Genomic DNA, 18390 nt, shown 5'->3' with positions numbered 1-18390 from the left:
TTCTATAGCAATACTGAAATATTTCACTTTCAGTAAAGTACAACAGGAAAACGCTGTCAGATAAGACAAACGTCTACAGAAGTGTGTCACATTTTTTCCTCTTTCTTTTTTAAAAGGCTAAGTAGCCGTGAAGAAACATCCATTTTGTGTATGAGTATTCTGCCTATTTTTCAAAAACTATGCAAAGTGTCATTTGTATGTTCTGTTTCATATTATAAAGATTGTCAGCCACTTGCAGTGCCCAGATTTCTTATGCAAGTGTCTAACACTGGTGTAGGTGTTCCTGCTTTATGTAGCACTATATGCTGAAGCAGATCTTGAGGTAAATAAAGAAGTGTTAAATGAATGACCTTTAGAGGCAAGGAAGTGAGACAACTTGTGGCTTGGGAAAATCAAGGCAAATATTCTCAAATGGTTCTGCAGGGCACATATTTTCATATTTTCAGAGTACACAAAATCTTTCTTTTTTAATTTAATTTAATTTAATTTAATTTAATTTTATTTTATTTTATTTTATTTTATTTTATTTTATTTTATTTTATTTTATTTTATTTTATTTTATTTTATTTTATTTTATTTTATTTTATTTTATTTTATTTTCATGTTCATATATTTCATGTTCATATCTTCTGTAGAATGTGCAGTTGTATAGAATGGAGCAGATAATCCTGGAAATACTTACCAGGTAGATAAAAAATAAGAAAATAATCAGGAGTAGTCAGCATGGCTTCACCAAGGGGAAGTCATGCTTAACTAACTTGATAAACTTCTATGATTAAGTGACTGGCATGGTAGAAGAGGGGAGAGCAGTGGATATTGTCTACCTAGTCTCCCATAAGATCCTCACAGAGAAGCTGTTGATGTATGGGCTGGATACGCAGATAGTAAGGTGAGTTGAAATCTAGCTGAAAGGCCAGGTCCAGAGAGTGATGATCAGCAGAATGAAGTCTAGTTGGAGGACAGTAAATAGTGGTGTGCATCAGGGATCAACACTGCATACAGTCCTGTATAACATCTTCATTAATGATCTGGATGATGGGGCAGTGTCTGCCTTCAGCAAGTTTGCAGATGACATAAAACTGGGAGGAGTGGCTGGCAGCCCAAAAGATCATGCTGCCATCAAGAAGGACCTCGACAGACTGGTGAAGTGGGAAGACAGGAACCTCATGAAGTTCAGTAAGGAGAAATGCAAAGTCCTACACCTGGGGAAGAAAAATCCCAGGCACTTGGGTGCTGGTGGGCACTCAAATGGAATGAAGTTTGTCAGAAAAGAACAAGGGGATCCTGGTGGAATATCAGCCAACAAAGTGCACTTGCCACAGAGAAGATTAACAGTATCCACACCAAATAAAATATGTTGCCTGCAGAAGTTCCAGCTCTCAGAGACTGACATGTCTCAAATTAGGCTAGTCTTTAAATTCCAGCCATGCCCTTTTTGACAGTAGATAAAGCAATAGTCACAAACTGCTCAAAAAATTATTAGAAGTTATCAAGAATCCAATGGATTTCTTCATTAGGAACTTGATCAAAGTCACCTTGCAACAGAGAGACAGAATCCATCCTGCCAAGGTAAACGGTTGTTGAAGCCATACTGAAAGAACTACCATGCATGTAACTTAAGAAACCTGGGTTTAACTTTTCTGTTGTAGCTCTTACTCTGGTCATAAAGTATTATTCTCTCCAAAGTTTCCTGAGCTTTTTTTGTTTTTTTCAAAAGATGAAGGTAACTTCAAAAATCTTATATGCTCTATAGATGTTTAACTTTGGAAGTAATGATCATTTCATCCAGGGATTTGGTTTTATTTTTCTCACTTATAGAAATGAAGATCTTTAACTATTTAAGAATAAAGGTATTTTCAGAAACTACTTCACAAGGTCATTTCAGTTGTTTTCAAAGATAACAATACCAAAAAAACTAATAAGCCTAGAAACTAGCCATGAATTATTTGAGAAAATGTTTTTAGTTTATGTATGTATTCTGGGAAAAAAAAAAAAAGTTTCAATAAATATTCTAATTTTCGTATTTTGGACAAAATTTTCAAATAGTGAAAGCATAGCAAACATTTTTGCAATGCACAGTGGATTGGTTTGGTAGTTTTTTCTTTCAATTTTAATACTACATGTAACCTACAAACAGTGAAAATAAATACTCAAAATCTACAAAAAAACAAGTTAATGAAATGTTGAACTTTCAGTATTTAGCTTTTTTGTTTTGTTTGCTCTGTTTCTTTTCTCCCTGATCCTTGAAAATTATAAAACTTTTGATAAACAAAAAAAAAAAAAAGGAAAATAAGCAACAGAAAACAAATTACTTTTATTTTGTCCGTTATTATCAAAATAAAAGGAAGAAAAATGTCCTGTCATTTGAGTTTCACAAATGGTACTGATTCATGATGCAGAACAGACTTTCATTTAACTTTTCTTATATTTGTACACCTAATAGGATTATAAGTTCAATTTGTATGATAAGGTAAAAACGTATTTAGTGAGACACAAACCAAAGTACCATATAAGCCAAATATGCTGAATAAAATTGTCCTTTTAAAAAATTATTATCTTTAAAGTAAAAACCATACTATGATAGACTCATATTGTGTAAAGAGCAGTAGCTCTTTCATTAAACATTATATTTATCATTGCTTGTGATGTTTATGGTTTTTTCAAAGATATATCCTGAGAAAACTCCAGGGATACATACTTTCATCTGAGAAATAACATAAAAAAGTATTTTTACACAAAAAAAAATCTTAAAGTATATCCTTTCTTCCATATGGCTCATAAAATGGACAATTTGTAGTCCACCAGCTCATGAAATTCTATTTAATATATCTAATTGGTCTTGAAACATCTAGAAAAACAGAGTATTTTGGTCTTCATAAGATAAAAGGTTCCTTCAGAGAACAGGATTCTCCATTAACCAAATTCCAAAGAAGAGGAGGAATCTAACAGGTAGATATTATTTCACCACCTGTCTTTTATCCTTGCTATAACTCAGTATAACAGTATATACATATATAATGTATTTGTTTGAGTCATAATGTCACAGATGTTAAAAAAACATTTTTAGATCACAAAATCACAGTATCATTTAGTTTGGAAAAGACCCTCAAGATAATTGAGTCCAACTGTTAACCCAACACTACCAAGTCCACCAGTAAATCATGTCCCTAAGCACTCTATCTACATGACTGTTAAATACCTTCAGGGATGATAACTGAAGCACTTTCCTGGGCAGTCTCTTCCAATACCTAACCCTTCACTGATTTTGTTGCCATTCTTTGGACATGTTCCAGCACCTCAATACCTTTGTTGTAGTGAGACCCAAAACTGAACATAGCATTTGAGATGCGGCCTCACCAGTGCCAAATACCAGAGGACAATCACTTCCCTAGTACTGCTGGCCACACTACTTTTAATACAGGTCAGAATGCTGTTGGCCTTCTTGGCCAACTGAGTACTCTCATATTCAACCATCTGTCAAAACAACACGCACATGTAATTTTCCACTGGGCAGCTTTCCAGCCACTCTTCCCCAAGCCTATAGCATTGTATGGGGTCATTACATGAGAGTCAAGTGCAGGACCAGGTACTTGGCCTTGTTCAGTCTCATATATTTGGCCTTGGCCCATAAGTCAAGCCTGCCCAGATCCCTCTGTAGACCCTTTCTACCCTCAAACAGGTAAACACTCCCACCCAAGTTGGTATTGTCTCCAAACTTACTGAAGGAGCACTTGATCCCCTCATCCAGATGAATCTTTGAAATCCTGCAAGAGTAATCATATTAATTAGCAATTATTCTAAATATTAGAATAATTCAAGTGTTCTTAAATAAAGGAATTGTTGATATTGGTGCAAAAGGAATATTTGTTTTTACTATAGTACTTGATTAGTTATTTTTCTAATTTTTTTTTTTTTTTAATCAGGTAACTCTAAGGTCTTCTAAAAAAATCATTGGATATAATTTTGACATTTTACAGCTCTTTTAAAAACAGTTATTATTAGTTTTTAGAGCTTCTTAATGTGATCAGTGATTCTGTAAGTTCAAGATAGCCATGACTGCACACAAGACAAAAAGAAGACAAGCTAAGATCTTTTTAAAAAGTAATGTTTTTCTGTCTAGAAACGTGAAAAGAACATTAGTGATATTATGAAATTACATTATTATTTCTATTGTATTTGCATTTCATTCTTACTTCCTATTATGGAATAATACAGACCCTTTCAAGGTTGCTTTAAATATGTAGCAGCTGGACATTGCCACATGAGTGCTATAAGCTATAATAAGTACTCTAATCAAGTAAAATGTTTATATTTTACACTCACTTTCAAAAAGAAAGTTGACTTTGGCAGGTACACCCCTCTGAGGAGAAAGGATAAATCACAGTAATAGGGAGTCATCTTACCTCCCACAAAAGCAAGTCTGAAAGTTCATATGAAGATCAAGCAATTGGCTTCCTTCATATGGTTACTGTCATAGAACTTTCTTCCACTCAGAAGCTTCTTTTATGTGGAAAAAACAAAGCAGTGAGTCAAAGATTATGACCACATAAATAGACAGAGAATCTCAATGAACTGTCAAAAAGAGTTTAGTTCAGTGTTAAGGACTGGAACATAATGCTTTTTGAGTGGTCTTGACTATCTCTTAGCAATACGCTCCCTTCTATTAAATTCACATTACACCTTGAACCTATTACAAAAAACAAACCTAAGAGACAGGAGTGTTCACACTAGCTAACTTTTCACACTAGCTTTTAGCATACAGATTACACGATTAAGCTAGGAACCTAGTTTTTCAGTCTGATATATGGAGAGGGGAATTTTTTTTTTTTTAAGAAAGTTATTCTTATGAAATAAGTTGACAGTTTGCCTTTCTAATTTGGTTAGGTAAGAAACCAAATGTTAGGCTGAATGAGTATATCTGTTGTACACTGTCATTATATGTTCTTTACTGAGGATTAAAGGAGCTTCTTCAGTTTCTAACTGAGAAGAAGAGAAAAAAAAAAACAAGGCAAGAATCTGAATGCTATAGAAAATCCTGAAAAAAGGCAAATGTACTACAAGAAGAAAATAAACAATAATGAATAAGTCCCTAATTTGACTAAGACTTATGAGCCCGTTCATTTTAATCAAACTTAAAATTTATTCGGAAAACACTTTCAGTGTAAGGTTTGGAGAGACAGTCTTTTCACTTAACTTACCAAAATAATCCAAGCACAGAACTGAAAAATTATTTCAAAGTCAGAAGTAGTATCAAATATCATAAATAAATCCTTATGTATTTTTCATTTTACAAATGAGAAGCTTGAATACTTCAGTGACCAACCTAGTTTTTTGTTATTTTCTCAGCGTTTTTTTGTTTGTTTTATTATTTTTTACAATTTGTTTGGAAGACTTTTATTGAATTGGTATTCAGTGTCCCTAAGCCTCAGTACTAGAAAGAAGGTTTCATGAGTGCACTGGGAAAAAAACAAAATATGCACTGATAAATCATAGCCTTGTTTTAGCTAGAACAGGTAATATACTTACTTAGATATAGGTAACTCTCTAAATAAGTCTTAGATATGACAGTAACTGCTGACAATAGTAGAAGGAGAAAAAAGGTGCATAGCAAATATTCAGTGTTTTGGGGTTTTTCTGCTTTGTTTTGTTTTGTTGTTTTTCCATTAACGTTAGTTAAATCTGCTTTAAAGGTTTGTTGTCTTTAACTGAAATATAACAAATATATTACATAGTATCAATCTTTCCCAATACAAACTTCAACAAAAATTTCTCTGACTTTTATATATACTGTCAGTGTAAATGGAGCTGTGAAGTACTTTGCATTATTTTATTTCAATCTAGTAACGTCTTCTTTTTTGTTAAAACTCCAGTTCATTAATGTTTTCCTAGTAGCTAATGTATGCAGGAGTGATCTGTTGAAAACATTTCTCCTTTTTATCCCCAAATGGAAATCTGCTCTTAAAGACTTTCAAGTTCCCTAGCTGGAATTGATAGATCTGTATTTGGGGTGGCATATCACTATCTACCATAGCATAAATACCATGATAGGTCATGTAGTCACAGAATCACAGAATCACAGAATGGTTAGGGCTGGAAGGGATCTCTGGAAATCATTTCGTTCAACCCACCTGCTAAAGAAGGTTCACCTAGAGTAGACTGCAGAGAAATAGGCCCAGGCAGGTTTTGAATGTCTCCAGAGAAAGAGACTCTACAACCTCTCTGGGCAGCCTGTTCCAGTGCTCTGGCAAGAAGTTCCTCCTCACATTCAGATGGAACCTCCTACGTTTCAGTCTGTGCCCCTTGCCCCTCATCCTATCGTTGGGCACCACTGAAAGGAGTCTAGTCTCCTTTTGGCACCCATCCTTTTATAAACATCGATATTTATAAACACTGATAAGATCCTTTCTCAGCCTTCTCTTCCCCAGGCTGCACAGATCCAACTCTCTCAGTCTCACCTTATAAGAAAGATGTTCCAGACCTAGTCTGGAGAATTATCTAAAACAGTCTAGGTAATTCAGTCTGCAGGGTGATGAGGGAGCAGAACCCAGTCTGTGTATATGCCTCTCCTGATCTTTTCTACCCACTTCTGAGACACAAAGCAGGCCATCTCCCAAATAAGTAGAATGAATTAGGAGAGGTGGATATACATATATGCACACACCACACACGTCTTATCTGTGCATGTGCGTGTATATATAAGTAGTGAAGAACTAATCTACCTATTTCAATGCAATAAATTTGAGAACCTAATCATTCTAGATTGCCTTTGTAGTTTGCAGAGAAACAACATGATTAATTAAGAGTTTAATTACCTGGTAGAGAAACAGATCTATAAAGGTATGATCCAATTCACCTAATTTTATACAGTTAAAAATTGGCCGTAGAAGTCTGAGCTTCACATTCAAAGGAAGGGAAGAAAAAAAGACATCTAAGGGTCAATTTCTTTTTCTATTGAATATGTAGGAAACTAAGACTAGGAGATACAGCTGTAGACACCTACAGTAGGGCAGATGAAGTTCACTCTTGATTTACTTTTTTTCAAGTTTGTATCTCAGATTTTAGTGTAGATTAATAGATCTTACAGTTCTATACTATTCACAGAGACTGAGCCATGATTTTTTTTCCTAGTAGATGATTCCAGGATTTATGTTGCTCACCACAGAACCCGAACACCTAAATGTGTATATGCTGTCATTCTTTGATCATTTACTTAATAGCAAATACTAGCTCTACAGCTAAGTTAAAGCTAACACAGCAACTTTTTAATTTGTTTGGGTCAAAAACATAAAGCAGCACTGTAACCCAGTCCATCCAATCGTATTTATATATAATCATTATATTATACCATCTGTCAAAATGCAGTAGGTTGTAGCTTGATAGGATTCAGCTTCCAGTTAGCTGCTACAGCTAAACCATTAACATTAAAAATACATCAGGTAAATGAGACAGTACTTATACACAGAATCTAACAAATCTATGGAACATAGCCAAAGTATTTTTTTAATAATTATTTTATATGATTATTCCAAACTATGTAAATAACAGATAATCAGTACTATAGTTTGCATATTATTATTACTTAAGGAAATACTGAAAAAATTATGCTGGCCAAGCATTTTAACAGGAATTCATTACAGAGCACAGAAGTTTGTCTCAAAGCAGTCTTTATAGTGTTCACTACGAACTGAAAGGGAAAGATCTGACCTAATTTTTTTCATTTAAAATATTTCAGAATAGTCCTTATTTTTCCTATATTCCTATCAAAAGGCAGGCCTTGAAATTATGGTGTCTTTAAATAAGGCAGTAAATACCATGTTGACTTATCTTTCTAGATTAGCTTCAGCTGAAATAGGTTTCTGTTATACTAACTGTGCTTCCTGGTAATTTTTGCTTTAAGGCAAAAACTACTTTAAAACAGAATGAAAATTGGTGACCAACATTAACTCTAAAACTCTTATAAAACCCTTATGGTACTGTACTGTAAATTTAAAAAAAAAATCATGTAAATATCAAATTTACAAAATAGTATTAAGCTGAGAAAGTCACAGTTCCCCCCATCCCAATAATTCAATTAAAAATAAGAGTTGACCAAATTTCTTACTAAATACATTAGAAGCATTAACTGTTGAGTGAGCTGTAGCCACAGAAATCACCTAATTTTATTCTTGGGTTCTTTCAAGTAAGCTCAGTTGGAATTAATTTAAAGACTTGACTAGAATTTTCCCTATATAGACTGTCTTTTTGTATTTGCTAGTCAGTATTAGCCATTAAAACTAGTTTGCCTGTTGTGATTAACATTCACAAAATCTTTCTGTTAAGTCATTTGTAATGATAGCCACTTGATATACACCTGCAAGAGAATTAATTTATAAGATGTTAATTTATTATAATTTTCCGCATTGACACTGCTTATCTGCCCATTGACTCCCATCTACGAGATCTTATTGAAGTGTCTGTGATACTAGACAATTATTTGGCGAGGTGAAGGAAGATATTTACTGTGATATAGTTTCATTCTGTTGGAGCATTTCAGATTGAATCTCAAAAAGCATTACAGGAAAAAAAAAAAAATCAAATGTATAAACCACTGGTTTTAATGCAGATTTTTTCTCACCTTTTTGTGTGTTGTCTAATCAACAGTCAGATTGAATCTGTTTCCCAAGTTCATGTATGAATGACAATCAAAGTAGAAGCCTTTCATGCCAGCAGTGCTCAAAAAGGCCATTAAAATCAGTTTCAGAAAGCATCAGCTTCTTTCACTGAAAAGTTTGACTAACATAAGGTTTTTCATAACACCGGAAAATAAGGCAGAAATAGTTTTAAAGGGAGCAGTCCATTAAAGGAAGAAAATAGTGCCAGCACTGCAGTTTATCTGCAAGCATTTTTCTTTACCTTGTGTTATTTGCTCGAATAATAATATTCAGTAATTAATTCTGAAGAAGAGGTGAAGTAATAATAAAACAATAAAAGCAATGCTGCAGAGGAGGTAGCAGATTTGTCTCTAGGGAGAATGTTTCACTGTTTTCAAAAGCTAGTGTAGAAGAGTCTATATGCTAAATCATTGAATATTCTGATTACATAGAAAGAATGGTAGGGGCACTGAAAACTGTATTATAGTCTCTTCTTTCTATAGAATTTCCACAAAACCACTGTTTTCCTTACTTCTCTAAAATTGTAGTGCACCAATGCCTGAAGGAAATGCAATGTAAAGGTAACGTAATGGTCTTCCATCAACTTTCCAATAATTATTTCTGAATAATTATAAATTCAGTCCCACAATGGTTACATTCTCTATCACACTGAATATTTTTGGATTGCATCGAGACCAAAATGAAGCCCACAGCTGTCATTATTATGATTTATTTATTAATTATAGTGTAATCTGGAGTCCCATTCTTAACAGGTACTCCTTTATAAAAACATAATGATAACCTACCTCAGATGAGAAAGAAGCTCCTGTAAGGTAAATACAAATTATTTAGTAAGCATGTGGTGGTAATTTTGCCATGGTTTTAGCTAACTATTGTAAGAACTTCCCCTAAAAGAGAGAGCGTTTCCTGCATACTTGAGAAACATAGCCCTTGTCCAGTATGACATATGAATTCTAGATTTAACACATTATCTATTCTTATTTTCACCATAATTAAAAAAGTCTAGTGCATACAGCAAAACAGTTGTAGGAAGCTATACTAGTTCCTTCAGTTGCACGGCTGATTCTCTTGTGAACTCGTATGCTTATCTTTCCTTTTTCCAGCTTTTTCTGATGGCTACTTTTCAGTACTTTGCACCCTGAGGAGTCCTGGAGATTATTCAAAAATCATACTGTTGACACCTTTGTGGTATAAAAGTATATCACCAAAGTTGATGGCATTACTTTTTTTTACCTTCCATTCCCTTCATTTTTTTCCCTTCCATTCCCTTCCCTTTCCTTAATTTTTTTGTGGGCTGATGTCTTCATACTCTTTTTTTTTTTTCTTTTCCTCTGAAATCAATACCTTCTCTTTGATTTTTCTCTGGGAGAATACAGTTGATTCCCTGGTTATGGATTTTTTTTTTTTTCTGCTGTTTTTATTCTATCCTTTCTTCTGTTATTCTTTTTCTCTGCCTTCACTTTTTGCCTCTCATTTCCTTTCTCTGTGCCTTCCCTCACTCACAGCTTTAGACCACCTAATGCTGGAAGTTACTAAAAATGCCACCTTCTTCCCATCACTCGCCAAAGATCATAGATTTTATTTCGGTTTCTTTTTCTTTTATATTCTCTCTTCCTACTACTTTGCTAAAAGAACAAAACGCAACAAACAATGTTGTAGATCTGAAAGTATTGTCTCCTCTGTCTATCCACTTCTCCAGCTTTTTGTAGGAGTGAGAGAGCAAGAGAGTCTCACAGAATTTAAATTAAAAACCTAGAAATGGTAGTTTCTTGCATTGTTTATTGATGAGTTCTTCAAGCCTCAGCAGCATGTACACAATGGCTATGTCCATACTGTACACAAAGACATGACTGAGGGTGTGCCAGCCTCTTGAATACCCAAAGAAGGAACCATCTGGCACACGTATCATAGCAGTAATATAGTGTAATCCATGGTATGTACAACCAAGGTAGGGAAGATGCTTGGGATCAAAAATAGAAGAAACCTATTGGATTTTATCCTATTAAACCAAAGATGCTGTGCAGAAAGGTATGTAGAACAAGAAATGTGTAGGCCATAAAAGTTGGAAGGGGTCATTTTTTATGTGTTCTGAAAGCTCTTAAAGTTCCCTGTTATTCATATTAGTGATTTAACTATGCTTAAGACTCTGAATGACCAATAAACTTGATATTTCACTCTAAGTAAAGAACATCTTATTACCTCTGAGTTTTATAATGTTAAAAGATTGAGCTGTTTGAACATAAAACAAGGGAGTGAGATTATTTTTGTGTAATGAAATCTGTTATGGAGTCTGCTTTACCATTTATAACCATCACTTCCAAATTGGCTATCTAGAACAGTTCAGTTAATAGTGGTGGTTTTTGAACGATAATTAGATCAATACTATTCCTGAAACATAACCCATATAAATGGTTTCTTATAGTAAAACTCAATAAACCATGTATGAGTATGAATGGGTGTTAAATATGTGCATGAATGCAGAAGATAACTAAGGTAAGCTGTTTTCCCACAGTTTGAACTTTGATTAACAAGTCCCTAAAGGCTCTTATAAAACACGCAGAAATATTTTTCAGGTAACCTTTTATAATTAAAGGTGATTTCTTACCTAACTTTCCCTTAAAAATATTCTAAGGTTGCTTCTAGATGGTCAGAATATCTCAGTTACCAGATGTGTTCTATTGTTTCGTACAAGGAAAATCAAACTGACTCCATCTATATCAACAACCTGCTGAAAATTTACTGAGACTTATTAGCTTTCTAAGAGAAAAATCTAACTTCTAAAATTAGTCAGAACACTTCCTATATTGCCAGAAATGGCTGGAATTGAAAAAAAAAAAACAAAACAAACAAACAAAAAACAAAAAAACAAACAAACAAAAACAACAACAACAAAAACGTGTCCCATACAGAACTATTGATCCTGAAATCTTGAATCATTTGTGTACTTATGACTAGGGTCCAGAATAACTTGATTCCTTAAAAAGTGAAAACTGATCATACTAGATTTATATATCATGTGGTAACCAAAGAAAAACATGAAATTGTTGTACATTTTCCCACATGTTTTGCTCTTTCTCTTGATTATTCCCTGAAAGTAAGACTAATGTTTTAGTCACCCTTCTAATACACGTAGAAGTAACAATTTCTATTGGTAATTAGTATGCTGCATTACAGAAATGCCATTAAAATCTGTGCTACTTAAGACAAATGTAAATTCTTACCTTGCATATGACTGATGGTCATGTATGTATTTTAATGCTTACAGGATTTTAGGGGTGGTGAGTCATGTTTGCAGAAACTCTAAATATCTAACGCTACTCCAATTTACAAATCAAAATGTTGGTGTTGTAACAAGAGAGTGGAAACTTATAGTAACTATCCCAGCTACCACTGTTTCACAGCCGCAGGGAACTGAGGCACCAGCTCTCATTCCATTTGCTTCTACACTTTCTCCAAGAAGTTGAGGAGAACTGGTTCCAGCATGAGTAAGGGAACAGGGATTATCTCTCGCTCTTTTTTACTTTTCCTTTTCCTCTCTGTGAAGTGCCTCGAGAAACATATAACCCTGACTTTGCTGATGTTTTTCACAACTGTCAATAAGCTCTTTATGTGAAAACAGTTGCAAAACAAAGCAGTCCTTTCCCCTCTTCCACCCCTACTTAGACACGATCTAAAGGAATTTATCTCCAGAAAGGCAAAAAAAGAATTGTACAAAAGAAAGTTATTTTTCTTGCAATAACTTGCAACATGAGCTTTTATTTTTTTTCACAGGGAATATAGCTTGTTAGTCAATATTTCAGCAGATGTTAATGTGTCTCTGCATCATAAAATTAGATAACCTTCCTTTGAAGACTGCCATCCCATCTTCCCACACATCTTCCCCTTCCATGAGGGGAGAAACTTAATACACCTGAGGTGTTCACATTAGCAGTAGGGTGCAACCACATCAAGAGTCCACCACTACCTTTTTCAAGAGGTTACATGTAGCATCAGTATATCTCCAAGAAAAAAAAAAAAAAAGGTATTAGACAAAAATCCTGTGAAGCATTCTCAACATTGAAAGACTGTGTATGCTCATGGGCAGGAAGTCATAACCCATCCCATGGCCATTATTATAACCAAAGACCACGTAAGTAGAGTAGTAGGTTTACAGACCTATCTCCTCTTCAGGTTTTGACCCATAAAAACCAAAAACAATTGTCTGATCATCCCCCAATTATGCTTTAAAAGCAGGTTGCTCTGCAGCTACAATCTTATTTCATATTTACCCAGTCACAGAATGTGACTGGATTACATGCATTTACTAGCACTTGTTTATAGATAATATCTCCTTGATCTCATCTCCCTTCTTCCTACAAACATGGAACAGACATTGGCTGGCGGGTTTTACAGGAGTGTCAGTCCTCTCTCAGTCAGTTTGTTATAAGGTACAGTCCCAGTGCCAAAGTAAATCCTTAAGAGCAGTGTTTGTTCAGATGCAAAATATTCAATGTGTGCACCAGATTGCACCACTTTCCCCTTTAGTATTCTGTCCCAGAAAGTCCATTGATATCCATCCTAGATTTACTACCATCACATGTTGGTTTCTCTTGTATATCTCAGTCTTTGAAAATTTCATATTAGGTTTATAAAGTCATATGAAATGTGGATTGGAAGAGACTTCTGCAGGTCAGCTGTATTAGCCTCCTGCTCAAAACAGTCTTACACCATATGCACCATACAGTTTCTTAGTGATGAATGATATGTCTCTCCTTTCTGTCTTCAGTTAACATAAGTGAGAATGTAACTTCTTTTGCCTCTTCATTCGTTCTCATCTGCTATCTCTACACAGGGTAACTACTCCTAAAATCACATTTGGTCCTTTGAAGGCAATCACGAGGCTGATGTGTGCCCCCCACTGCGAAATTGAGTTTGACACCCCTGCTCTAGCAGCACAGGCCAGAGAGGAAACTTTTCTGTGCAAGCAGCAAAAGCAACTGCTGGAGAGAAAAATAATCAGGAGATGCTGGGTACAGGATACAAAGCTTTCTTGTAATAAAGAATTAGGGATGTGTACTTTCCAGAAGATTGATTGTCCTAGGCTGCTCCATGCAGAACAGGTTGCTAAATGCCAGCGTATGTGGGATTTGAGCATTGAATTAGAAGGGTTCAAAGCAGGTCATGCCTTTCCTTCTGGGAAAGACATAATCTTTTCTGCAGATAGAGAAAAATCTGAGAAACTTTTTAAATGTGCAGGCTCTTTTTAAGAGTTGCAGCCAGAGAAGTTTTTCTTCCTGTTTTTTGCCTCACCTAGGTCTATAAATTCATGGTCTAATGTCTTCTTTTTCATAAAGAATATGCAAAGTTGAGAAAAATTTCAGAATTTTCTGGGCAAATGCCTATAAATAGATTTGACAGCAGGAGGGAATAGAAGAGCCATTTGTGGGCTAGCCACGAAGCTCACTTCTTACTGAAGATCTCTATAACTCTTTCTATTCAGCTAAGTAAAAGATGACCAGGGACCAAGTCATTGACCTGAGGCTGCTTGGCAGCAATTGGCCCACAGCTACACTGCATAAGGCTGGTTCCCTCCACATCAAAGCTATTTCTGTGGGGCTATTTGTATTAATCAACAGCAGAAGTAGGACATAAATTAACAGCGAAAGTTTGTGAATAATCACAGGTCCTGTGTTTGAGCTCATTCCTCTTGGCAATGTAAATGTACTCCATGTCACAGGAGATTGGAAAGGTTTCAACTGTGTTATAGACTTATGCTTTGCCAAGGAGTTCTTACGTCTTACAACGCATTTAGATAAGCACATAGTGCACAGCTATAGGAGTCATTCTGTGGGGTGAAAAGCTACTTTCTTATCCGCACTTCATTGCAGTATCCACACTCTAAGCTTTGCACCAGCCTCTAATTTGCTGCTTTAGACTGAATGTCCACTGCAGTGTGGAACACATTTGGTGCATGTCTAAAGCATCTCACCCCAAAGGAATCCTGTTCATGTGGCCAAAGACCATGATGAGAACCAAAGCCAGACAAACAAGAAAACTAGATGATTCACTCCTAATATGTTTTCTTGATCTAAAGTGAATCACTAATGAAACACAAAAAGAAAAACATATTCCAATCTACCCTGCTTCTATACTGAAATAATGGAAAAGTCCACTGAAATCTGGTCTATGTTAGATAGCAGTTGAGTTTTTATAACCATAAGATCCCTGAAGTGAAAAGGCAGCTGGGTTCAAGAATCAAACCAAGGAAGTTATGAGAGAATTAGATGAACTGATATTCCTGAAGATGTCAAAACTAAGGTATGGTTTAACTAAGGTTATATAGGTTATAAGGTTTAACTATAGGTTATATAGAAATGGTATAGTCTAGCTTCAGATTTCAGAACTAGACTGGAAAGCTGGGTAGATGAATGTCACTGTTTTTGAGACAGGGGGAGCTCAGTTTCAGTCTTTGGGCACATAGTTTAGCACTTGCTCAGTAAGTTTTGCATTTTCCTTTAGTTACATTTAGGAAAAATTTAGTCACATTTAGTCAGATATCTAAGTAAGGTAGCTGGCACTTTTCTTTAGACTCCATCTCTTACACCTGTAAATGAAACTGATTGAATGAAGTTGCTGCTGCCAGTTTGCTCTTTTTCTTTGCTCTTTTTCTCATGACCTTCTAGATTCTTCTGAGAATCCAGCTTGCCTTGAATTTATGTGGAAGGAACTACTGCTTATCATGCAGAATACTATTTAGAATAAAAATGCTTCCTTACACTCCAAGAGTCAAAAAAGTGGCCATTGGTGGGAGGCAAAAAAATGAAAATTCACTGACTGAGTCATTAAGCTGTTATAGACACTTTATTTTCATTTTCCCATTAAATTTGAATTATTCATATTTGAATGACACATTCTTCTCAGATGGTTAATGGACAGTTAAATGATAAATTTACCTAGATTCACTATGTCAATACCTTCTCTCTAAATAGAAAGGCTTTTGTTTCATTTTCATTTTCAATTTCTCTCATTCATCTAGCTGCAAACTAGAACTTGATGTATTTATCTTATTGACTCTGTCTTCTAAAGAGAAATAGGTATGTCTACAGTATTGTTTCACAACTTCCCATGAGTAGCACAGAAGCAAGCATAAATTTTGTAGAAATGTGTAACGTTGTTTAATAAGATAAAAAAAGAAAAAAAAAAAGTTTTCTGATTTAAATATAGTTTACCTCTTATGACAAGATTTTTGACACTTTTCAAAGTTAACACAGTATTTCACTTCCCAAATGGCATGCACAGGGAAAACATGATAAATATTAATGACCTCCAGAAAGTTACTCTACAGTGTACAATATTCACTACTTCTCAAATATTTAACGTTTAGGTATTAACAAATAATCATATTATCTGTTCAAGATGCTAAATAGAATCTTCTCTCTTACAAGTTAAGAAACCAAAGGTCCAAATGTAATAATGTTTTCTCATAGTTTAAATAATTATTTTATTTATTTTGTTGATAATGTGGGGATGATTTCTCAACTATGTCAAACTGCTTAATAGAGACTATGAGGAAATTTTAAATAGACCACAGTTTAAAGTTTACCTTAAGGCTGGAGACTGTCTGCCCTATATTCTGCAGGGCACAAAATGTGAATGAAAGGTCTCTGGCTAAAGGGTGCTATTCAATAACTTGAAACAGCTCTGTCTCATATCAAATGGGTTCAGATTGTTTCAAAATATAATTCTAAGTAAGTCCTACCACTGATGTTTAAGGCCTGTTGCAAAACTTTCAGGCCCTCATAGAAGAAGGGAAAGTTGGAGTGGTGGCACACAGTAAATATGAAGGAAAGCTAGCTGATAACCCTGTTAGGAACATGAACAATTGGAAATGTAGGGAGTATTCCACACAGCTGCTAGTCTAGTAATGGTGAGTAGACTGCAATCTACACTACTTTTAACAGAAGATAACCCTTGAAATTTAATTAAGGTGGATAACTGGCAACAAAGAGGCTAAAAGTATTCCAAATCAATCAATGTATTGTTAATTGAATAGTCAATCCCTGAAGTCAGTAAGAGGCAGACCTTCATCAGGCAATCTTATATTTACAAGCAGTTTTATTACAATTTCTTGTCTAAAAGCTGGCTCAAGGTGCTTTGTAGGGATATATTTCAAATAATTTTGTACATTGGAATCGTCCTTAAGTCTTAACTAAGGAATTTTAGCTAAGTTGTTGCATATTGTCTATGGAATTTCTTTGATGATTCAAGCCAATGAATTAGGTAGACTGTTGCACAGTATACAGTATCAGAAGTTTAGGCTTGCAATATGTAAAGATGTCAATACACACTAAAATTCATTTAATGTGCAACAGGTTGCAATTAATGTCCAGCCAATTATTTTTTCTGGTAATATTTGCACTTGGGGCTTATTGTTGTAAATAACTTAAGAATACCTTTTTTAAGTAGTTTTAACCTTGAAGAATGTCATAAAGTGTTTTACATATTCCTGGTCCTTTAAGGTGCTTTTCATGGATAGTTGTTTCAGGTTAAATTGCATAGAATGGTAAGTAAACAAATTATTCATACCGGTTTTAAACATATATTCAAATGTACATATGCACAAGTGAACACACACATTCAGCTTTTCTTCCTTCCAACCAAAAACACTTCTGTTCATTTTGATTTCAGTCTATACTCAGCAAAATGATCTAAGGTATGTTTAAAGTTTTGTATGTTCACTGTATTGTATTTTGTTGTCTTTTCTTCTATTTTTTTTCAGTATTAAATAATCAAAATAAAATATCATTAGAAGAGCTTGTAGAATTGTAGCCACTGAAGAAGAGAAAAAAACCCAGTGACAATATAGTACTATTTGTTAATTTATTTTATTAAATTAATCAAAATACATGGATAATTATGATTCTCAGATTTTTTTCTGGTGTATTGTTAACATTTGGAAGTTTTGGTAGACATTGATTTCAATTTAAGAATGCAGGGAAAGTGCGCTATCTTGAGTACCAGATAGTGAAAAACTTTCTGATCCAATTTATAAACAAAACCATAAAGAATACAAACCTAGGTAATGATAATTTTTGTTCTCCTACATTTTCTTTATCCAGCAAATTGTTTATTCTATGTGTCTTTTCTGTATCTCTACTAGCCTCGTAATTCTAGAAGTTTTGTTATGTTTGCCTGAGGTTGTTTTGTTTGGTCATTTTTTTACCCTTTCTAGAATAACATACATATGAATTGAATGATTTTGGTTATAAAATTCAGATAACTCAAACAGTTTCTAATTAGTACTATGTGAACTGCAGTGTCTATAATGTTTAGCTAATTTATTTTTTACTCTGCAGTCACGTAGCTGATGGATGTGCCTGATCACACCTTTTTACATATGAAAATATACTACTTTCTGTTAGCTTTTTAAAAAAATGTATTTTATTTTATATTTTTCTCGTAAATATTTATTTGGAATTTGAAATGAAAGATGGGTTTTACTTAGATCTGAAATCCTACATTTAGGCTAGTCAAGAACACAGAAACCCACAGTAGTTTTACAAGGGTTACTTACCCTGCATCAACTTTCCATGGAATTTGAATGACTAATTTATTTTTTTTTCTTTGTTTTCTTTTCCTTTAAAAATATTTCAAACTATGTTTGAAAACCAAATTTGAAAACTATGTTAGTTTTAATCACCTGATTATTTTTATAGAAATTTTACATTGAAAATGAAAATTTCAGGTTTCATTAACTTAA

The sequence above is a fragment of the Patagioenas fasciata genome, chromosome 1 (assembly GCF_037038585.1).
Source record: "Patagioenas fasciata isolate bPatFas1 chromosome 1, bPatFas1.hap1, whole genome shotgun sequence".
Lineage (NCBI taxonomy): Eukaryota > Metazoa > Chordata > Aves > Columbiformes > Columbidae > Patagioenas > Patagioenas fasciata.
This window is presented reverse-complemented; position numbering follows the sequence as displayed.